A 26,504-nucleotide genomic window follows, 5' to 3' on the forward strand; every position below is an offset into this window, starting at 1 on the left:
CCGGCCACTGCACTCCAGCCTGGGCGGCAGAGCGAGACTCCGTCTCAAAAAAAAAAAAAAATAGGGAATGAAGGAAATCCAATCCACGGTTTGTTCATCAACTTGGTCACCATTGTGGGCAACTGGGACTTGTTCCCACAGGACACCCTCCAAGAATGTGCCTTAAAATTGGCTACTAGATAAATTGGGGTGGGTGATATTCATTGTTTGTCCACTTTCTCCCATGCCCTACTGGTCAAATGTTGCCCCATGGGGTGTTAAGTCTATCATGGGACTGCACATTTGTCAGAATGGCTCACGGGTTTCCTACAGATATTCCACATGGTGGCAGAGAAGGCCCAGAGTGGAAAGCACATGATGACGGTGCAGTTGAAGTGAGATTCTGTCAGCAAGGGCTGGAATGTCAGTGCCAAGAGGAGTGATGTGGGGCAAAGATGTCCAATGCAGAAATGTACTAATTACAAAAGTATCTGTTAAAATGTTGACCAATAAACCATAACCAGACCCTAATTTCAGTTTACAAAGTTCAAATGTTTATATATTAGACTTTCTAAGCAAGAAATCTGTGCATGCACATTGAACCACCCAAGCCCCACAGCATCATGGAAGCACAAAGCAGAGTTTTATGTCCCTTCTCACCCTAGGGTTTTTGTACTTGCTAAGCCATTCTTGTTCCTTTATTCTCCCAGATCTTTCCATGGCTTCACAGCCATGCAGGTTTCAGCAGAAATGTTGTATCTTCAGAGAGTTTCCTTACTACCTTAACAAAATATCCCACCCTGTCCCCCACCTCTGACACACACTCACCCAGCTCCTTTCCATTACACGGATGTGTTTTTTCAGAATTTCAGAGGGTGACAAATGATATTTATGTATTTATTGTTGGTTCCCCTCACAGACTCTATGAGGGCAGCTGGACAATAGTATCCCCAGCACTGCATGGAAGGAGTCTTGTCTATACTTGTTGAATACCTGGTTTTCATAGTTCATCTTCTTTGTTTGCTCTTCCCCTGTCATCTGGTTTCATCCTAGCCAGTGAAGTCACTTACTAGATGAGGAACTGCTGAGGTACTGGGAATTCACTGGTGGACAAGATATAATCCCTGCCTTGAGTCTCACAGTCTGTCAAGGAGCCTCCAGGTTCTTTTTATCCTGTGCTTGATGTGGAACCATTCAAATCTCTTTTTAAACAACAAAAAAATTAACATGATGTGGTTTTTATATTAGATGTGAACAAGCGAGCCAGTTAATGGCATGTCCTGGTTGTCTAAAGCTGAGTGACAAACTACTCCAAAACTTAATGATTTCAAACAACAGTAATCGTTTATCTCTCACAGTTTCTGTGAGTCAGGAATTTGGAATCTGGTCAGCAGCGTAGCCTGTCTCCATTCCACTTGGCATCAGCAGGGGAGGCTGGAAGTCTAGGGGAATCGTCTGGAGGCTCGCGAGCTGACTCTCATGTGCTGGGTCTAGTCTGAGACTCCTGGGCTTCTCGGGCACGTCCCTCTCTCTGTGTGACTGTTCCGTGATGTATTATTTTCTGAGGATGACTGCACAGACATATATCTTTGGAAAATAAAATCTCCACGGGCAGTGTTATCACCACTGCTAATGTTTATTGAGGGTGAGGGCTTCCTGTAGTCCAGGCATTGTGCTAAGTGTTCTCCGTGTATTATATTATCTAACCCCCGATGAGTGGGATTTGTAAGGTAGCCCTTTTGTACAGTGAAGCAATAGGGACTCACCGAAGTTAAATGACTGGTGTGAGCTCACAAAGAACTTTTGAATTTACTGGGGAAAGGGCTAATGGTGGTAGAGTGCGTGGGAGCCTTACTTCCAGAGGGAAAATGGGTTTCTTTACTGACTCCTCTGTCAACAGGTACTGGACATCATCCTCTCCCACCATATCCCCCTTTTTCCGTCCTATTTTCAATACATTTTCATTTTGTTGTATTAAATTTCGATTATATTTTACCTGCATCCTTTTCCATTGTGAACAGAAATCATTTTTGTCATGTATTGAGTCCAGATTGATCTGGAAACATAAGTATCATGAAAAGACATCTAAACCGGTTACAAAAAACTTTCTGGATCCTAAACTATGGGTATGTTGGAAACTTTTATATGAAAAAAATGACACATTTTCTTTTACCAGTGAATCCCAAATTTTTTGCAGTCGGGGTACTCTGAGAATCACCTGGTTCAGTGGTTTTCAAAGGAGAGTCCTCATCCTGATAGGGAGGGAACAAGTGTATTTAGTAAATGCTCCCCTCCCCACCACCACATCTTTCTTCCTGCTTTGAGAATGACCTGCCAGCCCCACCCAGAAAGGCAGTAGCTCTGGAATTTGGTGCATTTTGGATCTCAGTATTGAGGATCTCTTAGATTCTGTTACTTAATATGTGTTTAATGAATGAATCCCATAAATGTAACATCTCTCAAACTGTTCATGCTTCTGTGGTTTCCCCCTGAACCGTGGCATCCAATTATTAGAAATTAGAAACATATTTAGTTTTAGGGCCCCTCCCAAGTACCTAAAAGAGATAGTAAATGTTTTTCGTTTCAGCCTCATAACACTTATTTAAAAACAGACCTGCTGAGGAAATAGAAACAAGATTTTCTTTGTCTGCATTCATTTTGCCATTTAGGAAAGAGTTCTCCTGCTTCTCAAGATGTTTCATTCATTCAATAAATATTGATTATCTACTAAGTGCCAGACATTGGGGAAATGAATCTACATCAGGGAACAAAACAGACAAAAAATACCTGCCCTCAAAGAGCTTACATTCTAATGGGTAGAGATAAATATATAACATTTTTACTTTTTCAGACAATGAGAAATACTATGGAGAAAAGTAAACCCAGAGAAGGGGAATAAAAGTGTCAGATCACATCACTTTACATAATTATGTTTCCTTGGATTTCCATCTTCTCTCAATTGAACCCACAGTCCTTACAGTGGCCCAGAAGAACCTGCATGACTCATCCTGTCTCCCTGACCTCAGTCCCATCTGCTCATTCTCAATCACACTGGCCTCCTTGCTGGGGGAACCTTGTACATCGGCATCGTTCCTGCTTAGGACACTTTCCTTTCTCTCTGTGTAGTCACTCATCCTTTTGATAACTATAAGACCAACTTCCTTACCTGTTTTGTGGTCTTTACCCAGATGCCATCTTCTCAGTAATGCCTTTGCTGACACCTTGTTTTAAATTTCAGTCACCCTCCTTACCTACCCCTAGTACCCCTACTCTCCTGGAGGTCACCCGGAACCACCATTTCAGCATAACCATTAGCAAAGTAGCATCACTGGCTTTCTGTCTAGAAGGCAGATGCAGAGTTCAAGCTTGTCTTTGTCCTCCCATCTTGTTGGGAGTTTTCTGTAAAGGCCCTGATTAGTGGCAGCACCATGGGAATCTCCCTGGCCTCTTCAGTAGCGTTGATTCAATCCTGAGTTTAATTAGCGGCAATTCCCAGGATGACATTTTGGCCTTGTCATACCATGGGGCAGTACCTCTTAGGGACTGGATGTAGTTTTGTGCGATAAAGAGCCTGCCTTCAGATGGGTGATTTCTACCCCAGGATCTTTGGCTGCGTGTGTTTGGTATTAGTCTTCTTCCTTTTCTCACCAAGCCATTCTTGTTCTCCTCCTGTCTCAGATGTTCCTGTGTTTCATCACCCTCTGTGATTGCCTCATCTGAGTTCTTAGCTTTCAGTTTCACTGACCATGCTGACCTTTTACGTATCTGTTGTTTTTCTTCAGAAACTGAAACTGCATCACATACATGCTGGTTTCTATCTGCCTCTCCCATTTCATTAAAAGCCTAGTTTTTTCTTCTGTGTCTGTACTACTTTCTGGGTCTTACAGCATTCAAAGGATCATTTGTGCTTCCACAAGCAAAGTTCCAGAGTCTGTGAATTTTATGACATAATAAACAAGATTGAAAATGTACTTCACACAGGTTGGGTTCCCTGGGAAGCTGACTCTCAGATATAGTTTTGTATCCAGCATGTTTATTAGGGAATGCTCTTTGAAGGGTGGGAAGGAAGCAAGAGGGGCAGAAGAGGAGTTGAGCTGTAGAGCCAGCATGCCAGGGAGCTCTGGAACTAGAATGACTCCTCAGAGTTGTCTTGACTTGGGCCAAGATGGCCAGGCCTTTATACTCCAGCATCCCTCAGTCCTTGCATCCTTGGGAAAGTGATCTTGGGCAAAGAGGATCTTTGCAGCTGAGGCCATCTCTGCAAGAGGCCAACAATATTCCCATCAAGTGCAGCCCAAAGGCTTCTCTGAAGGGGGATCTGATCTCTGCTTCCCAGCATCTTCCACATTAATGTATGTGAAATTCAACAACGGCGCCAAGATATGATGTAGTATTTTAGTTAAGAAGTAACCAAGGCCAGTTTTAGTTTAATACTGAAATTTGATTGAGTTCATTGAAATCCTAGGATGTTAGAGTCCAAAGAAGCCATAAAAATCCTTATGCAACTCTCTTGTTTAACAGATAGGGAAGTGGAATAAATAAGGGAGAATAAATTTTAGTGTAATTTCCCCAGAAACAGACCTCAAGATAAGAATTTGAGAGTAAGTGGTTTATATGAGAGGTTCTTCCAAGAAATATCAGCAGGGAAGTAGAGAAGTGGGACAGGGAGGAAAAAGAAGGCAATAAAGGGTATAGTTTCAAGAGAATTGCTGCTCTGGGCAACTGGAGCTCAATCCCTTTAAGTAACTCTGGGAACTAGTCTACACGCTTCAGGCTATCCTACCCAAAGGACAGAGAAATTTGGTTACTTTCCCATCAACTATCCATCCTCCTTGACTGAGGGCTGTTTCCTGGAGATGGTAAGTTCCCTGCATTTTTGCCTTACCCTGGGAGAGGGCCCAACCTGCTCCCAGAGTCAGAATAAAAGCCACAGGTGTTCAAGAATGCTGCCTTCAGCATGTAGTGATGAGCATGGAGGAGATAGGCGGGAGGAGGAGACAGTGACAGTGTCTGCTATAGGGGATTGCCTGAAACTGAACCAGAATTCTGGTATCGTGACTACTGACCAAGGTTCTTTATGCTGATTATTAATGTCTTCCTACTCAGTGCCCAAAATTGTTCAAGTAATCTAGTTAAGAGAGAGTGAGGGTATAGAAAGAACAGGGGATGTTGCCCCTTTCTGGGAAGTGCACATATATGTTTGAAAGAAGAAGAGATTTTATAAGCATTAATATCAACAGGTATGGATGAGATTGCATTGAAAGCTGTGCTTTTCATTTGTCATTGTTGAGGTGCTGCTATAAGGGACTGTTCCAGAAGGGAAGGTGCTTTTTGATTTGTTGTTCTGTTTTTAAGCTATTGAGTCTTGAACACAGTCTCAGTGGGAGATTTGAACATAATTGACAGAGACTGAGAGGCAGGATTGTATACTGGTGAAGAGTGGGGGCCTTTCTAGTGGCCATCTGGTTTATCCTATATTCATTACTTAGTGGTCATCGGACAGTGGCAAATTAAGCTTTTGTTTCTTCCTGTATACAATGGGTCCAGTTATAGAACCCAATTCATAAGGGTGTTGAGAGCATTCAGTGAAGTAATTGATGTAAAAATATTAACCTAGAGCTTGCTGTGTAGGAGGTTGATAACATTAGCTGTGTTCGTGATTACTGTTGACAGAGGGAAGTGGAAAGAGAGGATCAGGTGGGAGAATGGTCAGAGCTTGGGCAAGCACAAGATTCAAGAAGTAAATGGAAAAATAGTGTGAAGTGGAACTCCTGCGACACCAGGGAGGTGATGGGGAAAGTTTTATAAAAGTGAGAAGAGCCGCCCACTTAGACCACATATTCATGGGAGCTGTCTTAGTTTTCTGTTGCTACAGCAGAATACCTGAGACTGGGTAATTTATAAAGGAAAGAAATGTATTGCTTACATATCTGGAGGCTGGGACATCCAAGGTTGAAATATCTGGTGAGGGCTTTCTTGCTGGTGGAGACCCTCTGCAACGTTCTGAGCTGGGCATCACATGGTGAGGGGCTGAGTGTGTCAGCTCAGGTCTCTCTTCATATAAAGTCACCAGTCCTATCATGGTTCGACCCAGTGAGATTACTAATCTTAATTACCTCCCAAAGCCCCATCTCTAAACGCCATCAACATATGAATTTGAAGATTAAGTTTTCAGCACATGAAATCTGGGGAACACATTCAAATCATAAACAGGAGCCTAGGTCCCATCAAAGTGAAAGCTTACCGGGAAGCCCAGTATGTAAAAAAAATATGTCAATAGAGCTATGTGTTTGAAGGTGGAGTGGAGAACTATCTTCTCTCCTCCTCCCTCCACCCACAGCCCTTGAGGGAATTCTGAGAAACCCCAAGGCAGCAAGAACAAAAACAATGTCTGCAGAAGGATTTTTTAACACTACTGTAACACCTCATTTGTTATGTTTTGAGTTCATTTTCCAGAAAACCTTGGGTTTTTTTGTTTGTTTGTTTTTTTGTTTGTTTTTTTTAAGAAACCCATCTTGGATGAAATTTTGCTTAAGTGTATTACTTTTTTGCCTTCTTAACAAGGCTGAATGAAAACCTTTTAATCTGTTCTTGATGACTTTTGATTATAGTAATGAACATTTAGTGAAGGTTCTGTGCTTTAATGTGGTGATTTCCAACCTCAGAGGTTCTGAAGAGTTAGGACTGTTTACTGGTACTTTGCTTTTGAAATTGTGAAAAGAAGCAGGATGGCATCAAGGGAGGGTCCTGGACTTGGGAGCTACACTGTCCAGGATTATATCCAAGCCTTGCATTTTGTTAGCATTGTGACCTGGGGTAACCACTCTTTGCCTCAATTTCTTCCCCAAATTGAGAAGAATAATTGTACTCACCCCGTAGGATTATTGTGAGAAATAAATGTTTTTATTATTGCTTAGAACCATGCCTTCATATAAAATAAGCTATATAAGTGCTATGATGATGATGGTCAATGTATCTATTTTTATAGTTCTTCTGTCTTTTTTGATGTAGTGCAGTGGTTAAGCCTACAGACTCTGAAGCAAAATAACCTGGATTTGAATATACCACCATTGTGATCTGATTGTTTTAAGCTGATTCATTTTTGTGAACCTAATGATTTCAGTAAAACCCACCGTTGTGACCTTGAGAGAGTTAATTTAATTCCCTGTGATTCAGTTTATTCTTCTGAAAAATGAGGCAAATAATAGAAAGTAGTTAACAGGATTGTTGTGAGGATTTAATAGGATAAATTTGTAAGCTCTTAGCACAGTATTTGGCACATAGTAAGTAGTCATTGCATAGTAATCATTTTTGTTAATTATTAAGAGTCTAAATGAGGGATACTATAATATACAGCCAGAAGCTTTTACTATATTTGACTCCTTAGAAGCCTTGAAAACTTCCTTCTTGTACCCAATTGATTTCAGTAAATAGAGGTTATTAACTAATTATTGATCTTAAATAGTAAGTTATTTTCAATGTGCTTCTTAATGTTGGGGCAAGGGGTAGTAGGGCGAAGAGATTGGCCATTTATGCTATATAATACAATGCTTATTATCACTGTGACTCAACTTTTAGATGTATTTATGTTGAAGGAGTTAGATCATTCTTTGCTTAAAAGGTTGACATGATTAATGTTCAGATGAGGGGATATTTTCAAAGGAGGAAAAACAGTAAAGAAATGTGTTGGTGAAAATGACTAAAAACAATAGAGGGTAAGCGGCAAATTTTCTGATGCAGAATATAGGCCAAACATGATTTTAAAAAGCAAGAAAGCAAACAAACAAAAATGGTGATTTTGCAGCCTTGATGGAGGTCGGGGCAGGGGAAGTGTTCAGCCACAATCTACCAGCAAACCCTTTGGTACTAAGGATTTTAAGGGCTAATTTAGGTCTCTAGAGCATGCCACTATCAAGACTAACCCATTCATGAGGGCTTTGTGTAGCCAAAGTTTTGTTGCATATTAAAATGTTTAGAAAAATTATCCAACATTTGGGAATAAGGCACAAGGATGATTGCATGTCTTTTTAGTGTTTTCTTGGAACACTTAAGACACCAGCCAAGGATCACGTAATTCTCTAGGAAAGTGTTCCTTTGTTTAATTTACTTTTTATTAGGATCCAGGTTCTATGAAGTTAGATGTTAATTTGTAGATTGATCACCTGCAAATTATTTCTGTCTGATAAACAAGATAACCCCAAAGATTTTAGTTTTATTGCCCTATAGGATAGTAACTGGTTTTATATCTAAATTAGCAATCTTATTTCAGTATTCTGTATTTCATTGACTGTATACACTTCAGTCTTTCCTGTGTTACGCTGAACCAGATGTACCATTCTGCTGAGTTAAAATAAATTTTTGACATTTGCTTAATATATATTTGTACAAGAGTCATGTTTTTAATTTCTTGAACACTACATCCTGACAAACCAATTACCTATATTAATGGAAATTTTCTTTCCTGTAGTTTTCTCCTTTCTCTAACATTTTTGATTTCCATTGTAATTTTGAAATTGAAATAAATTTTATAGATCTTTTATTCTTTTAATATAGGAAATCTCTCAACAACAAAAACAATTGTATATATTTAAAAGTTTTAAACCTGATTGTTTTAGGCTGTTTAATTTTTGTGAACCTAATGATTTCAGTCAGGCCCACATTTCTGAAATGAGCGTTATGTCAGTGTAAGCTAATTTAACACTTTTATGCAGTTTTCATAAGTGTACAGCTATTTGCTGTTTATTGTTTGTGAAGCATGACACCACAAAATCATAAAAGTGTTCTAATTCCTGTAACCAGAACTACAGATAAGGTAGTGATAAAATTTAGAGAACATGTTGTTGAATAGTTATTTGCTTTTATAAAGATGAAACTTTTAGAATTATGAATATAATGTTTAATTTGCATAAGTTTATGTCTACTCCTCATAAAATATTCTGACAAACTTTGCAATAGGGAAGTGGGCTGTTAGGGATGTCTTAGATAGGATTCCAGCGTTGGATAATAAATTGAATTTATTGGATTAGGTTTTAATTAAACCTTAATCTGAATTAAGGTTTTCATTTTTAAAAACCTTACATTGGTCTTTCCTCCTTTTGTTAGATGTTTGCACTCAAGTAACTGTCTTGTATACTTTTAACTAATACTTCATGGGTATTAATTTAATTCTTCTAGAATGCAGACTCTATGATGACTGGACCAGGTCTATTTTATTTACTGTTGTGTTCCAGGCACATTTTTACAAACAACCTGTTTGGAAGTTACTATAACACAGAGTAAGTGGATATGAAATGGTAGAGCCATTCCTTTCCAGACAGATGTTTGGTTCTCAAGTCTTGGAAGATGATAAACATGAGAACCCAGAAAATGTGAAGAAGGAGAGCTCCGAGGATAAAAATAGTTGTACATAGCAAAAGTTCCCCACTGCCAACTCATTATTGCCGTGTCCTGCCCTTTTTTCTCTCTTCTTCAGATTCCTTCCTCCATTCACTGCCTCACTGTCTTTTGTGAAAATGAGTACTTTGGGTATTGTTTTGATTCTGTGTAGGTCACCAAGATCAAGAAATGTAATAAATGCCTTTATCTGGGCACAATGGTGAGAGATTTCCTTGATGTTCAAGTTTGAACTTCTTTCTCATAAAATACCAGAAATAGTGTTTCTTAAAGTTTGGAATACGTAGCTATATTTAAATTGAAATATATCTATAAACTATCTAGTAAACTTAGAATTTTTATCTACATAAACAATTTTCTAAAATTTTATGAGTAAACTAATTTATATGTAACATAGTTTAGGATCCTAATTCTTATGGTCCAGTGAGATGAGATATGTAAATACAATTATTTTAAATGCCTAAAATATATTTATCTCTCTCACTAGAGTCACTAAATTGGGCAAAATCTTCATTTCTTTGATTTTTCCCTGTCATCCAGCCTTGAGCACAATTGTTCGCAAACATTTTGAAAGGCTACTATGGAATGATTTTTCTTTTTTCTGGGTTTCTAAATGACTAGACATTTTAAATACACACACACACACACACACACACACACACACACACACAGCTCAGCTAACATGGAGCAAATTATCCGCCACCCTTCCCCAAGTCAGACCTGGCACTCTAAATCTCACAGATAATCTGTGAATTATCTGTGTTTTTACACACCCACAGACTTAGATATTAGTATTTTAAGTGACAAAGCTATATTCCAGTGTTCATTCATAAACTGTTTGTGCCAAGCTCAAAGTACATTTTTCCTGAAGAAACAATGTTGTGAACATTATAAATGATGAATTTCTCCAGCCAGCCCACACAAGTCCTATCTAATCTGTGTTTGTCCATCTAACTATTCATTTATCCATCAAACACCTAGAGAGTTTCTACTTTATGCCAAATTCCTTGCCCTGCATTGGACCACATCAGAATCATCAACGGTGTATTTACAGTTAATAAAACTGAGGCCGGGCACGGTGGCTCAGCCTATAATCCTAGCACTTTGGAAGGCTGAGGCAGGTGGATCACTTGCAGTCAGGAGTTCGAGACAAGCCTGGGCAACATGGCAAAACCCCATCTCTACTAAAAATACAAAAATTAGCCAGGTGTGGCAGCAGGCACCTGTAATCCCAGCTACTTGGGAGGCTGAGGTGGGAAAATTGCTTGAACCCGGGAGGCAGAGGTTTCAGTGAGCTGAGATCACACCACTGTACTTCAGCCTGGATGACAGACTGAGACTCTGTCTCAAAAAAAAAAAAAACTAAAAGAGATGATATACCAACATTTTGGCAAATTTTAGCAACAGCCTAACAAGAAATTGGCTTTTTAATCTTTTATCTATAAAATAGTGCCACAAATATTTATCAGAGAACTACTATGTGCCAAAGTCTGTGCTTGTCACTAGGAATGAAAGAGTAAACAGAGTAGCCCCTGCTGTCAAGGAGCTGAACAGCAGAACTCCGAGAAAAAGCAGGTTTGATTAAAGGAGAATGGAAAGGTAGGTACAAATGTAACATTTGAAAAGGATGGTGACTTCTGTGAAAACAAGCACTAGGTGTTATAAATAAGACTCTTCAACATGTCAGCAATGATAAACCACTTTTTTTTTTAATCTCTCAAACCAAAGAGACAATTTTTGATGCCTTTGAGGAATAAAAGAGTGTGGGAGGAAGAAGGGAATTAGGCAGAGTATGAGGAAGAGGTCACCTGGGATGGAACTATCAGACAAGAAAAGCCTGCATGAAGCCTCAATGCACTTAGGAGAGTACACTTGGCTGCATTTCCCCACAGTGGTCCCTTCATTATGCAACTGCATCGTTGCCAGTCTGGAACAAGAACACTGGGTAGGTAGAAATGGTAGGAGACAGCAATCAACTTAGAGTAAAGGGTGAAGTCTCAGTAACAGCCTGTGGGGGACTGCATGGTCTCTGACCTCCTTTCCTGTGCTCTCTCTGCTGCACCTGAGCGTGATCCTGCCTCCATGCCTTTGCCTTACATTCTGTATTCTCTGCCTGGTATGCTCTTCCCCCAGTTACCTGCACAGTTTAGTCCCTTACCTCATTCGGGTCTGTGCTAAATGTCACCTAATTAAGTCCTTCTCTCACCTCCCTGTTTTAAATAGCACTGCTCCAGAGTCCCTCTTGGCTTTATTTTCTTTTACAGCACTGATCACTACATGACCTTATTTATTTGTTTATTGCCTATTTCCTTCTACTAGTATGCAAGGTCTGTGAGAGCAGGGGCTTTGTCTGGTTCACTACTGTATCTCCTGTGCTGAGAACATAGCCTGGCCCACTGTAGAAGGAATTAGGAGGCGCATTTTCTAAGAAGGAACTTTCAGCATAGAAAGACCCTTTTCCTAAAAACCTTTTAAAGAGGAATTTTTCAGCCTGTCATTTGCTTGTATTTAAGTTTAAGACCACTTTGGTGAGGGATGTGCAGCTGGTGGTAGTATTCTTCTACTAGAGAGTTGTGAGATGAGCCATTTGTCATTGCATTGCTTTTGATCTTTCACATTTTTTTCTACTTTCAGCTTCTTGAGAAATTCAAAATCTACAGAAAAGTTGACAAAATATTTCAATGAACATCCATATATCTCTCACTTAGATTCACTGTTTAGCATTTTGCCACATTTGCTTTATCTCTCTATATACATGTTACTACAGTTTTCAATGAACCATTTAAGAGTAGTTGCAGATGTGACCCTTTACCTCTAAATACTTCAGTTTGTATCACCTAAGAAAGGAGATACAGTTACCATATTCAGGAAATATGATAATAGTATCTAATGTGCAGACCTGTCCTAATGATATCCTTTATAACCATAACAATAATGAAGTCCCAATTCAGGCAACAGTCTAAAATCACACATTATATTTAGTTATCAAGTTTCTTTAATCTTTCCCAATTTTTCTTTGTCTTTCATGACATTAATATTTTTGAAAAGTGTAGGCCATTTGTTTTGTAAAATGGCCCTCAGTGTGGACTTATTTTATGTTTCCAAATGATTATAGTCAGGATAGACATTTTGGACAGAAATACTACATAGGTGATAATGTATCCTCCTAAGAGCATCATCTCAGCAGGTACATAATGTCGGATTATCCCATTATTAGTGCTGTTAAATGCAGTCACTGTTTAGGGAGCATCCAGTGGATTTCTCCATTGTAAAGGTAACTTTTCCTCTTTGTAATTCATAAATTTATAGTATCAATTTTAATTACATGAAATTAGACTATCTCTATGGAGAGACATTGTACAACTATGTAAATATCCTGCTCCCCAACACTTTTTTCTTAATAGTTTTAGGATCCCTGGAGATTCTTGCCTGAATCAATTAATAACATTGTAATAAAATAGTGATTTTATGATTCTTTCATTCCTTACATAAGTTGACATTCTCTTGAAAAGAAGGAGTCTTCTTTTTCTCCCAGTTGGTTATTTGCTTACTTGTTGTAAATATGGACTCATGGAGTATTTTCTTTAAATTCAGTGTGTGTGATCCATTCCTCTTGCTCATTTTGATGCTCAGATTGTCCTAGAGTTGGCCTAACTGCACTGATCCTTGGCATCTGGGGACATAAATACCTAATCCTAGGAGTAAGAAACATTTTTAGTCCATTCACAGTGCCGCTTCAATTTTAATTGTGTATGAATCACCTGAGGGCCCAGATTCTGCATTCCTAACAAGCTTCCTGGTGATGCCGATGCTGATCTGTGAACCCTGGCTGAAGTAGCAAAGCTGCAGGCATCTATGGGCTCATCAGGAAGAGCCAAAACACATTGCTCTCCCTATATTAGTATGAAAAATTCACCTCATTATCATAGAAGAGAATGATCTCTTGGAAAATGTATGAGCTCTGGTAGGCATAGGGGAGAGAAGACATGCACCCCACCTGCTTGAGTCCCAGAAATCATGATAATGAGAAATGCTGGCCTCACACTCATGCTTATTTTGCATTTCTCTTGAAATCCTGACCTTTCAGGGAGCTGGCTTCAGTTCCTGGTTTCTGGGACCATGGGAAATAGTGACACCTTCAGTGTTGGATGTGTCTCTACTGGTTTTCTCTGTTGGTACCACGGGAGGTTAGGCAATTTGAGCTCTCCTAATCAAAAGGTAAATTCTTATTTTTCTTGCTCTACAGGAGTGTGAGCTTTCTGCCATTGACAGGTTTCAGTGGCTTTTAGTCAAATACTTTTTTTTCCCCTTTAGAAGTCATTGGCACTCTGGCCATTTGTAGTTTGTTACTGTTACATTCAATTCATTTATTCAGAATTACCAATATACATAGTATTTTGTGTTGCTTAGTAACTTCAATCTATTTACATTTAATCATTAATCCTTTTTTCTGACATAATTTCATTTACTCATCTGTCATCTAACTAATATTTTCCCTTAGTCTGTTAATTATGTTAATTGATGGGATCTTCCTTGTAGAAGAAGATAACTTTACAAGTGAGGGACTTCCTCTTTAGACATCTGTCAGAAGTCGGAGGATGGGGCTGGGCACAGTGGCACATACCTGTAATCCCAGAACTTTTGGGAGGCTAAGACAGGAGGATCATTTGAGACCAGGAGTTTGAGACCAGCCTGGACAGCATAGTGAGACTTTGTCTTTACGAAAAATTAGATTAAAAAGAAAAAGGAATTGGAGGATATCTGCTGATAGGAGTAGAGTCTTCTAGTTTAGTAGCTACCAGTGGGCCTTGGGGAATGAATGATTGTGGAACCAATATGCACATGTCAACTCAATGAGATTGACATGTTGGAAACTGAGATTTCCAAATGGGTATTTTTGTTTGTTGTTTATTTGTTCCTTTTAATCTCTACCATTTGTGTCTTTTGCCACTTCTGGCATTTAGATGGGTAGCAGATCAGAGCATTAGACATCTGTAAAGCTTGGACAATTTCTGACATATAAATGATTTACAACTTCATATGCCCCACTGCTCTCCCTTAACGCTTCCTTCTTCCTAGAGGGCTGGGACCCCACCTGTCTGCTGGGAGACTTGGATGCCCTTCCCCTTATTGCACACAGTCTACCTGCTGCTTGAGATCCTTCTTCTGCCAGAGAGTGCTACAGCTCTTGTGCTTCCTGGTCACAGCACACACTTGTGTTCATTGAACGATGTGGAGTTAGTATGAATTTTATTCTCCATCTCTCAATTATGTATATGTTACAGAAGATTGTTTAACATAGCCACACTATGAAAACATTACTTCTAAATGCTAACCTGCAAATCTAGTAAGATACACAAGTAGGTACCTTTTCAGTCATCTTTGTTAGAGGATGCCACCTGAAGATCTCTGATGTCAAACTGGATAATTGGCTTAGCTTGGTAAGAGATCATTGGCCCACAGAGGTTCAGTGGTTGCTGTAGAAGCACAGGGCCAGCAGAACCTGTGGTCTGTGGAGGCCACTAGCACAGTATTCAGGCGCTTTGTCATGGCTGGGTGCCAACACCTGGTGGAAAGCAGAAAGGCTGTTTCAGTGCCTCTAGTGCTGGACACCTGGTGCCAATTAGACCACACCTGCTTTCTGCTGTTTGGTCTCTCCCTTTCTCTCTCCTGTGAGCCACATTTAAAAATAATCACTGAAAATCAGAAATGTTTCCAGTTTTAACCCAAAACTCTGTTTGTAATGTCTCAAAAATGTGTATGTATTGTGGAGTTAGTAAGTAGGAGAGCAAGTTTCACCTATTCTCTCATTTAAATGTAGAAGAATATCTTATGTTTTCTGACACAAAAAAATTCTCAGACAGGTGAACTGCTTCACACAAAAACCCAGAAGGACTGTAGTAGCATCCTTCACAGTGCCTAAAGCAGTGTTTACCATGCATTAGGTACCAGGAGGTATTTGTTAAATAAGTGGTCCAAAGCAAAAAAGAATGGTAATGGAGTGCATTTTATTTTTATTTCCCATCTTATCAGCTTTTTGAAAGCATTATTTTGATTACAGCAAACTTAAATTCCTCATTAGATTTCCAGTGCTGTGTTTGAACATTGCTCAAATGTCAGTCCCTGGCTCTTTATGCACATATGTATAATACTGACTTGGCTCTATCCAGACACAGAAATGCATACTTAGTTGATGTGATTAGCTGGGGGAATTAGTTGTTAAGTTAAAGAATATTCTGGAAAGTTAGGTGGTGCCTTTAATGTCTGAAAGTCTTGAAGTGATTTCTTAGAGTGTTACTCCCAGACAGTGTACTGTGTTACTCTTACTGTATTGCTATAGAGGTTGTTGTAAATTCAGCCAGCATTTGTTGAGCTCCTGCCAGGTTCCCAGACCTTTGCAGGGGCCATACTTGTCCCTGCCTTCAGGTCATTTACTATCGGACCTGATCTGCATAAATGTGAAACGTCAGTACTGACACAAAACCAACTTAGGTATCAGGTTCATGGGTCTCTAGCCGTTCTTCTATCTTCATAGGAAGAGATTCCTATGAGGTAGAAAGGCTGGAAGAATGAACAGTTTAGGAAGATGTAGAATTGCAACTGAATGGTGAAGAAGAGGAAGAGGAGGAAGAGGGAGAGCATTCCAGTTAGTAGGGCTCAGTGTAAGCAGAAGCTAGAGGTTGGCATTCACACTGTGTTCGAGGGATAGTGAGAAGCCTGGTCTAGTTGTTGAAGTAGAGGTTTTATCTTGGAAAGAGTGGAGACAAGGTTATAGAGCTTATCTGGAACCAGGCCCCAGAGGTGTTGCAGTGCTGCAGAGCAAAGTGGTCTGGAAGGTGGTTGAGCAGCACTAGAATGGTTCAGGAGCTGTACCACCAGTTTCCGCTCTTGCCTCCATTGTCAGGAGCGGTGTGATACTGGTTGTTGCACAAACTCTCTGTGCCATGGTTTCCTCATTTATAAGATGAGGACAATGATTTCATTTATCTTACAGGGTTGCTGTAAATAATAAATGAAACAATAATGATATAAAATGCTTAGCAAAGTACTCTGTACTTGGAAGAGCCCATTCCATTGTTAGTTATTAGGCAAGGGAGAGAAATAAAGCTGATACTCAGAATAGGTTAATTGAAGCTTGAGAAAGCTTTATATAGAGTTGCTTTTTGCCTTCAGGCAGTTGAAAATGGGATGTTAGAGGTGTCACCATAATTTCCAGACTGTTCAAGAAGGCGCGGGAAGATACATGAAGTGATGTATTGCATGAGGCCATTCTGTTTTCACTACATCCCCATTTCACAGATTTGATGAACATGCTTAAAAGTCATTGAGAAATAATTAGATCAGAGTAATTTGGAGTGTCCCTTAATAGTCACAGATAACTCTTATTCTGGTCAGTTAGAGGAAACAACTTATTTGACCAGAAGCAGCTGGAAGTTTGGTTTGCTTTTTTTTTCTGATTAATATTTTATATTGTATACTCAGAGGTTACTGTACTGACAGGAATGAGATAGAGAATTGAATCTGAATAAATCAAAGTGGAAAATAACTATGAATATCCCTAGAAGAATTGTAGAACTTAACTTCTATAACGCATGCCTGCTAATTCTGTTTATTGTGTTCACACTTAGGGTAGGTAAGAAAATGGTAGGCAGCTCTCTATAAAAACAATAGTTCTGTTTTAATACCCTTCCTTAAAGTTTTTCTTTAATCTTAAGATTTTTTTCTTAGCTGGAAGTAAGTTTAATTCATCTAGTGGGGCGTTTGGATTTTTATTAAGCTTGATGTCTTTTCTCTTTGTAAAGATCTGAATAAGTTGTACTTCAGACTAATCTTCATGGTAGAAACTATGAAAAATTATACGGCATGTGTGTTATACAATATGAAGAAATAGCATCTTCAAAGGATAATATTACAAACACTCACATTTTAATCACAATAAGTTATACTTCCTAAGTGCTGCTCATCTATATCTTAATTCTGAATATTATAGATGCTTCCATATCTGGTATGGAGAGTGTTCTTATGTGCAATTTAAGTGTTTTCAAGGGTCAAAGTTTGTAAATGCTAATAGTTTCTTGTGTAGCACTCCAAATATAATGCCATGCTTTTACTGGCATGAATAGTTATTAATTAGTATTAATGCTATTTGTGTTTTAGAAAATGTAAGAGAGATGAATCAAAAGTATGACTAGTATCTGAAGGAACACGTCTGTTTCTTAGTCTGTGCAGTCCTTAAAATATACTCTATATATGTGTGGTTATATATGTATGTATTTGTATACACATATGCATAAATGTATAAGTAATCTCTATTTGGCTACATGTAGCACAAATTAGTTCTGTGTCAGATATTATAAGTATGTTTCTGTACTTTGTTCATTAACTTCATTATTTTATTTTATTTAAAAAATTTTTTTTGAGATGAAGTTTTGCTCTCGTTGCCCAGGCTGGAGTGTAATGGCACGATCTCAGCTTGCCGCAACTTCCGCCTCCCAGGTTCAAGCAGTTCTCCTGCCTCAGCCTCCCGAGTAGCTGGGATTATAGGCATGCACCACCACACTTGGCCTTTTTTTTTTTTTTTTTTTTTTTGTATTTTTAGTAGAGATGGGATTTCTCCATGTTGGTCAGGCTGGTCTCGAACTCCTGACCTCGGATGACCCCCCCACCTTGGCGTCCCAAAGTGCTGGGATTACAGGTGTGAGCCACCATGCCCAGCCACTTCATTATTTTAATGTGCCACGTTAAGTGTTATGTACTACATGTTAAACATTAAACAGATTTATTCTAAATGCCTGCTATGGATTGAATTGAGTCTCTCACAAAGAACTGGTGAAGTCTTAGCCTCTGCTGCCTGTGAATATGAACTTATTTGGTAAAGTCATATTCTTTGAAGGTATAATCAATTTGGGCTCTTAATTCAGTAAGACTCGTGTCCTTATAAGAAGAGGAAAAGGCCAGGCCTGGTGGCTCACGCCTGTAATCCCAGCCCTTTGGGAGGCCAAGGTGGGTGTATTGCTTGAGCCCAGAAGTTTGAGACCAGCCTGGGAAACATGGTGAAATCCTGTCACTACAAAAAATACAAAAATTATCTGAGCATGGTGGTATGTACCTTTGGTCCCAGCTACTCGGAGGTTGAGGTGGGAGGATCACTTGAGCCTGAGAGGTCGAGGCTGCAATGAGGTGTGATTGCACTACTGCATTCTGGCCTGGGAGACAGAGACTTTGTCTTAAAAAATATATGTTAAAAAAAATAAAAAGGAGAGACAGACAAGGAGAACATCATGTAAAGATAGATGCACAGAGAGAAGATGGCCATGGGACTACTGGAGTAACAGCACAATTGCATGTTGTAGGGAAGGGGAAATTTCCTCCAAGGAGGTCGCTACCAGAAGAAGGGACTATACTTAGCTATCTCTGGGTTAGAGAATTTAAGGGAACTGATCAAATTCAAAATCATGGCTACGAGAAATAGGAGAGAATTTGTCCAGGCATATACAGGAGTAATTATAAGAACAAAGCAAAACAAAATGCAGCATTAATAACCCAGTTGACTGGGATAGCATATTTTTAGTAGTACTGATTTGCAGACAAGCACACTGATAGAGGAGCAGGACAAACAGATGAATGACCAAAAGGCTAAAGAACTGCAGATAAAATATAACCAAAACAGGGAGAAAGTTAATGATGATTGCACTGGGTCTGAGGAAGACAAGGAAGGAAATGGATCCAGAGAAAGGTTGATTAAACTAAATTGAAAGGAAGGAGCAGAGAATCCCTAAATGGGGATATAAGCCAGAATATAGTTATTTTAAAATCAATTTATGCTTATAAGTTCAGGCTCTAATTACAGAAAGCCTTTCCTTTTCTAGTAGAAATGAGTGTTCTACTTAAAATTTCAGACTTCACTTGTAAAAAGGATTAAAGAGTCAATAGTTACGGAAATATTGTAAAGGAAATGGTGATCTATGAATTTATAATCATGAAGTTCTAATTAACTTCCTCATCAGTACTTGTAATAAGCATCACCCTCCTAACATTTTTGGGAAGTGAAATATCATTGTAAGTTGTTCAAATCAGGAACAACAGTTCTTGACAGAACTTGCTTTTTAAAAGCATAAATGAATACATGTAATTACTTGTCTTCCTTGGATTTTTCTGCAGTTTTCTTAATTTAATAAATTAAAATGGTGATATTGAAATGATCTGGTATCAAAGCCTCCTCTTTTATAATTCAGTAATATAGTTAGTGAACAGACCTCGGCCTTGATGACTTGTGTGAAAAGCACTTTGAAACTCCCTGTTCACAGATTCTTCTTAATATGCATATAATAGTCATTCAAAAAGCTAGAAAGGGAGAATACCTGTCAGCAGCTTAAATTCCCTTGTTTAACGTCATAGAAATAAAGACATACCTCCTTCTCCTTAGGAAGTTGTCAGGTCTGATCTAGTTCCCATAGCTGCAATATTCTTATTTTCAAATGTGCCCTCTTTTGCTGAGTTTGCTGTCTTTGAAAAGAGATGGGATGGGGAAGTCTCACCACCCAGCCCTTCAGGGCCTCTTCTCAGACCACAATCCAAGCTGCTGATGCTGGCCATGGTGAGGCTGGAGTTGACAGCTAACACACTTTTTTTCCTGGCCTTCTTATTTACCAACCATATGCCATTACCATTCCTTTGTAACTGGCAGAGAAGGCATGTAGGACTAATTTCTTGTCCACCCATAGTGCTGCTGCTTTCAACTGGAGTTTTTGTCACTTGATCATGTTCCATTTAACACTTTATTAATAAATTTTGATATATTGTGCCATAATTGTTTCTTGTGGATAAGTCTCTACTCCCTGGTGTGATTTTAATTAATAACCCAAGAAGGCAGGGATTATGTCTTTACACATCCTTTGTAAAGATCCCTTCAAGAAGAAACCCAAGAAAGAACACATAGGATCAGTTCTTAGAATGTGTGCAATTATTCAGTTTTTCAATAAATATTTATTTGAACACTTGCTTTCTGCCATCCACTCTGCTAGGGATATGCATAGCCAAGCAATGGATCCACTGGGCTTACACTCTAATGGGAGATACAGATGAGTAAATCAGATCATCTAAGAGTGGGGTATTTGATTTGAGAGGATAAATGTGAGTTGTTTTGTATGAATATGGTCTGTGTGTATAGAGGAGGCTCTTTGGCAGCTTTGAGGTACCTGGGGAGGTGACCTTTGAAATCAGCTGATACCTGAAAGGATATATAAGGGTTGGTCAGACTTAGCAGAGGTGGGGAAGGGTGAGGGGATAAAGACAGGGTGTTCATTTGGAAGAAGACCTGTCTAGCTAACTAGAGAGTAAAGGGGTACATTATGGCTGGAGCACAGAGTTCAAGTAGGGGTGGGGAGGCTGTAGAAGTGAAAGGGATCTGAAATGGCCTTATTAAGTGTTTGGGCATTATTCTAGAAATGAGGTTTCTTAAAGCCAGAGAACAGCATGATCAAATTTATATAGTTAGAGTCTTCTGGCTGTTCTGTGGAAGATGCTTTGGTGGAAAAGAGCTATAGGAAGACTACTTAAGAGTTCATTGAGTGATAGAGAGTAGAGATGATAGTGATCTGAACAGGGTGGCTAAATGGAGGGATTTAAGAGACATTTAGCATGGGATGTCCTTGAAAATTATTGGATTGTGGGAGAGGGGTGCAGTAAGAGAAAGACAAGGTCAAGGGTGATTGGAAGTTCTCTTCAATTCTCTATTCCCCCTGCCATTCCTCCATCGTTGATTTTAGGCAACCATAGATTTATAGTTATAATATTCATGGTCATAAAATAAATATATGTGGGCCTTATACGACATTTATGTTCAATTGTAATATTTTCTCTAATCTCTATAGGAAGACCTTTATATTATGGAGAGTAGTTTACATGTTAAAGGCTCTCTGTGTTAAAATATTAAACAGTATTCTTACGTCTATAATTTGTAATAATGAAAATTTCACTTTTTTTTTTTTTTTTGAGACAGAGTCTCTCGCTCTGTCGCCCAGGCTAGAGTGCAATGGCATCATCTTGGCTCACTGCAAGTTCCGCCTCCTGGGTTCACGCCATTCTCCTGCTTCAGCCTCCTGAGTAGCTGGGACTACAGGCACCCACCACCACGCCTGGCTAATTTTTTGTATTTTTTGTAGAGACAGGATTTCACTGTGTTAGCCAGGATGGTCTTGATCTCCTGACCTCGTGATCCACCTGCCTCAGCCTCCCAAAGTGCTGGGATTACAGGCATGAGCCACCACGCCCGGCTGAAAAATTCATCTTATTTAATATTTCAGGGAAATGTAAATATATAACCACATTTTTCAACCACATTATGTCATTAAAATTCAGTTAATTAATGATGTATTTATTAGGCAGGAAAGGAATGTGAACTTTTAGTATAGAACTACCTACCCATCCATTGCCCAGCCATAAATGAAATAAAAATCTAGACATAAAATATAAAGTAATGAAAACATTTGTTAAATATACAGATAGCTCCAAGTAGTTCTAGGAGTTATTAAGAGCCATTTGTGGTTCTCTGGAAGAGTCTGGGCCAATACTCAAATGCAACAGTTACCACTTTGGGATTATGCTTCTTTGATAGGGAATCACCAGTGGCCACTTCACTCCTAAATGCCATCTAGACAGTTATTTCCCTCCCTCTCCTCATCCATTCTTCCCTTTCTTTCTTCCTTTTTTAACAACAACAAAAAATTTAATCTGTGGTTTTTTTTGTTTTGTTTTGTTTTTAGATGTATTCTCGCTCTTGTCCCCCAGACTGGAGTGCAATGGCACGATCTCAGCTCACTGCAACCTCCACATCCCGGGTTCTAGTGATTCTCCTGCCTCACCCTCCCTAGTAGCTGAGATTACAGCCACCTGCCACCAAGCCCGGCTAATTTTGATATTTTTAGTAGAGATGAGGTTTCACCATGTTGGCCAGGCTGGTCTTGAACTCCTGACTGCAGTCGATCTGCCCGCCTTGGCCTCCCAAAGTGCTGGTGTTACAGGCATGAGCCACCGTGCCCGGCCCTAATCTGTTTCTTTCCAGACCTCCCTTAAGTTCTTGGACTTGAGAAGTACTCTCAAGAGGTGTTAAAGAAAACTGAACCTGGCACCTTTGTTTTGGTCTTGGCTCTACCAGGATCAGCTCTGTAATTATGAATTTGCCACGTCTCAGGATCTTAGTTTCTACATCTGTAAAATGAGAAAGCTGGAGTACATTATTGATAAGGGGACTCCCAGCTATGATTCCTTTATCCTGCCTTTTTATTTTCCCCCCGGGCCCTATATATCCAGTTGCTTCCAGGCCTTTGTTTACTTGAGGATCCTCCTGGTACTTAAGATTTGTTATCAGAGCTACCCCCTCATGTTATAGCTTCCATCATTTGTCCTCTGCCCCCACTGGCAGTACCAAGGGACTAGACTAGGATAAGTAACTGGTAAGGAGCCCCAGGGGAAGAGGAGAGGCAGCACAGCAGCTGAAAGTCCCATGTTTTAATACTTACAATCTGCATACACATCACACAGGAAAGTTGCCATGTCACAACATTCCCTCTTACCATTACTTTTGTTATTATTATTATTTTATTATTATTATTTTGAGACGGAGCCTTGTCTGTTGCCCAGGCTGGAGTGCAGTGGTGCTGTCTGGGCTCACTGCAACCTCCACCTCCTGGGTTCAAGCGATTCTCCTGCCTCTGCCTCCCGAGTAGCTGGGACTACAGGCACCCGCCACCATGCCCGCCTAATTTTTGTATTTTTAGTAGAGATGGGGTTTCACCATATTGGCCAGTCTGGTCTCAACTCCTAACTTCATGATCCGCCCACCTCGGCCTCTCAAAGTGCTGGAATTACAGGCATGAGCCACCGTGCCAGGCCTGTTATTTTTTTTTTTTTAACCAAATGTTTGAGTTTTTAAACTTGTTTTTATTTTGTGTATGTGTGCATTTTTAAAAATTGGGGTGGAAGAGATGGAATGGTTGCTGAAGAGGGCAGAGGCAAAGCCACATAACACTTTACTACAAACTATTACTGCCTCTCCAGATACAAAGCACAGATTGCCTTACAAAGGTTGTAGTTCTCACTCATCCCAAGTCCATTCTGGCAACCCCACCTCCACATTCATCCTCAGGTACTGCTCTATCACATGTTTGTGACCCGTTCCTTCATTGCTAACATATGTCATCCTAAAACCGACCTTCAAACTCGTTTCCTTCATGAATACTGATTAACTGCACTTGTGATTGGTCACCAGTCACATTTAAGCCCCCTGGACTTCATGGTTATTCTTTTAAAATATATTTAAAATAGTTTCAGACACAAAATAGGAAAATAACAAGTCATTTTTATATATTGTGGTATATATACAGTAATATCCTCCAATGCATATTTTAAACACACTAGAAATGGGGTGATTTTTCACACATTGTTCTATTTAGTCTCTGAAATGAAAGATATGAAGGATAAAGAGTAATCCTACTGCCATGAAGTCATTTGACCGCGCTTGTTTTCTCTTACTCATTGTGATTGCTGTGACTTATGAAGTTGATCCCAGCTTGGACGTTGGCATATATGATTTTGCAAAATGGTTCTTTAAAGGACTATACGAATGTGATCATTTAAAGCTGTTTCAGAAAATGTATTGCTTCTACTGTGATATTAGAAATGACAATTTTAAAACTTATGTCAAAGTTTGATTATAAAATGGATAGTTTCAAAAGCTGCCTTGGTCTACTGCTTGATGCATTTTAAACTTGAAATGGATCTTTGAACACCTGTATGACTGCTGGACTAGCGGTTGTTTGTTGGTTTGCCACTTAGAGTCATCTATCACTATAGTAAGAAGCTAACGCCTATCAGTTGGAGAAAAAGCAAATACTTTGCATTGACAATCTCCCCTACCCTCTATTATTGTCATTTTCTTAAGCCATCACTGCTCTGGCTTCTAAAATACACGTTTTTGAATGAAGGTTTTTGCAGTGAGTGGTCTCTTGTAGGTCTCAAAGTCCACTAGAAAGAGTACTGGGCTTTTGTTTGTTTTGAACCTTGCAACCAGTAATGCTTCTTTACCACTCACCCTCCCCCCACCCTTACCCTCCACAACGTTCCCGTTTGCTTATAGTTGTCAACGACCATGATCTCTGGACCCTCGCTACAGTAACAAGTTTGTTAGTGATTTTCAAATAAGGTGCAAATCAAGGGATGGCTTTGTCCCCACTGCGGCGCAGGTGGTACAGACTTGGGGAAGACGCAGCTCAGGAGACAAATTCTCAGGGTGAGTCAGTCTCATCACTGACCGTTTCTTTTAAACCCTCCAGGAAAAATATGCCAGTCATTGTTATGATGAAAACAACCGAAGGGGTGGATGGTGGAATAAGAAGAACCGAGATAATATTTGGCCAGAGCTACGTGTAGCACAGGAGCCAGGGCGGCAGCTGCACCTGCCAGGAGCGCAGGCAGCAGGCGCGGCCTCCGGGCGTGGTTGTGGGCGTGGCCGGGCGGTGGGGGCGTGGCCGGGCGGCGGGGCGGGCGGTGCCGCCGGTTGGAAGTGGGTGGAGTTGCCCTTGGAGGCGGCACCGGACCTGGGCCCCGAGGCCCGCCGCGCCCTGTCGGGCCTGAGCCGAGTGGCCCCACAGAGCCGGCGCGCTCCCGCCTGCAGGGGGAGAGCGGACGGGGCGCGGGGACCGGCCAGGCCGCGGCGGGTGCTGTTTCTGTTTCACTTTCCTTCACTCTGAGGCCGGCGCGCTGGCGGGCGAGGAGCGGCGGCGGTGGTGGCCGCTGGGTAGGTACCGGGCAGGCTGAGGAGCGGCAAGGACGCCAGACTCCTCGCCCAAGTTTGCGCCTCAGGCGGGAGCGACACCTCCAGACACCTGCCCTGGCCGGCCCCGCCTGGAGCCGGGAGGGCCCTTCGGGTGCAGGGGGCGACCGGCCGGGGCGGGGGCTTCGGAGCCGTGCCTCGCTTGGCTGGGAGAGCGGCCGGCTGCGGACGCCGGCCCCGGGAAAGGCTGCTCGTTCTCCACGGCCTGAGCAGCGCGCCTCTGGGGCCTGGGCCCGCGCACCTGCCGGGCGGGCGCGGCGGTGCTGGGACGGCACTGGGCTGTGCCGCTGGGTCCTGCCGGAGAACGCAGAAAAGTTCCCCTTCACCCCCGCCCCGTCATTGCAAGTTCTTGCTTCCCTTAACTGTCTTGGTCACAGGGCTCTGTGCCTTAGGATCTTAGCACCACCCCAGGTCGGGACCGTGTATTTCCTCTTCCAGAGGACTCTCTTACTTTGGAGCTTCATGGCAAACCTGTGGGAAAGGCAAGGCAGTTAATCCCAACTTACAGAGGAGGAAGCTGAGACCCAGGCACAGATATGAAACGCTTTGCTGAAGGTCATACAGAGCTAAGGGCCAGAACCCTGATTCCCTGTCTTTTAATTATGCTTGCTTTCTGTTACACCCACGAATGTGATTTCCCAAGAGAATAGGATGATTACACGCATTCCCTGCACATTCGCAGTGGCTATGTGTTGATGGAATGCCTTTTACCTTTCCGGTTGCTTTATACTTACCAATGAGTTAACAGCTAAGATGGGGGAAAGTTCCTGTTTATAGAATGCACTTAGGAAAATCAACACCTTTCATGTTGTATTTTCTGAGAGGATACATATTTTACAGTTAAAAAAAAAAAACTGAGACAGGAAAGCAACATTACCCAGGTTATGTATCTACTAAATGTGACCAGTTTCTGTTGAAGAGTTTTTGATCTAATAAAGACTGTAAAGAATGAATGTAACTATAAATCAAAATAAAAGGCAGATGTAACGGGAAAGAAGCATTAAAAACTAGGGAAAGATTGCGCTGAGGATAGCATTGGAGAAGGGCTTGAAGGGTAGGAGGCATGGAGACAGAGGAGAGAAAGGGCGTGTTGGATAGAGTGCGTAGAACCTGCAGAGGAGACGGTGGGAGAGGAGTGATCCCTTCAGGTTGAAGAAAGTTGTTGAAGGGTATATTAAGGTTAACCTGTAGAAGGTCTTATGTGACAGAATGAGAAATGTTTTTCTGTTTGTAAAGAGAAGACGCTGACATTCGTTGATAAGAAGACCCAAGTGTCACAGAATAAAATGTGTCTGGTAAC

General features: G+C 40.6%; 1 protein-coding gene across 5 annotated transcripts in view; it reads left to right on the plus strand.

The window, feature by feature from the left end:
* Nucleotides 1-26,504, plus strand: part of PCGF5 (polycomb group ring finger 5) — a 122,186-nt gene that overhangs the window by 34,253 nt on the left and 61,429 nt on the right. For 3 of the 5 annotated variants that reach the window (XM_033216037.1, XM_033216055.1, XM_033216064.1), the window contains exon 1: nt 24,911-25,168. The exons of 1 other annotated variant lie outside the window; for it this stretch is intronic. The gene's annotated coding sequence lies outside the window, so the exon portion shown is untranslated. Of the gene's footprint in view, nt 1-24,489; nt 24,662-24,910; nt 25,169-26,504 lie in introns of those variants that run through there. One more of the 5 variants, XM_033216047.1, reaches the window with a different exon arrangement.

This window comes from Trachypithecus francoisi, unplaced genomic scaffold, assembly GCF_009764315.1.
Source record: "Trachypithecus francoisi isolate TF-2019V2 unplaced genomic scaffold, Tfra_2.0 Contig00586, whole genome shotgun sequence".
In the NCBI taxonomy this organism is placed as follows: Eukaryota; Metazoa; Chordata; class Mammalia; order Primates; family Cercopithecidae; genus Trachypithecus; species Trachypithecus francoisi.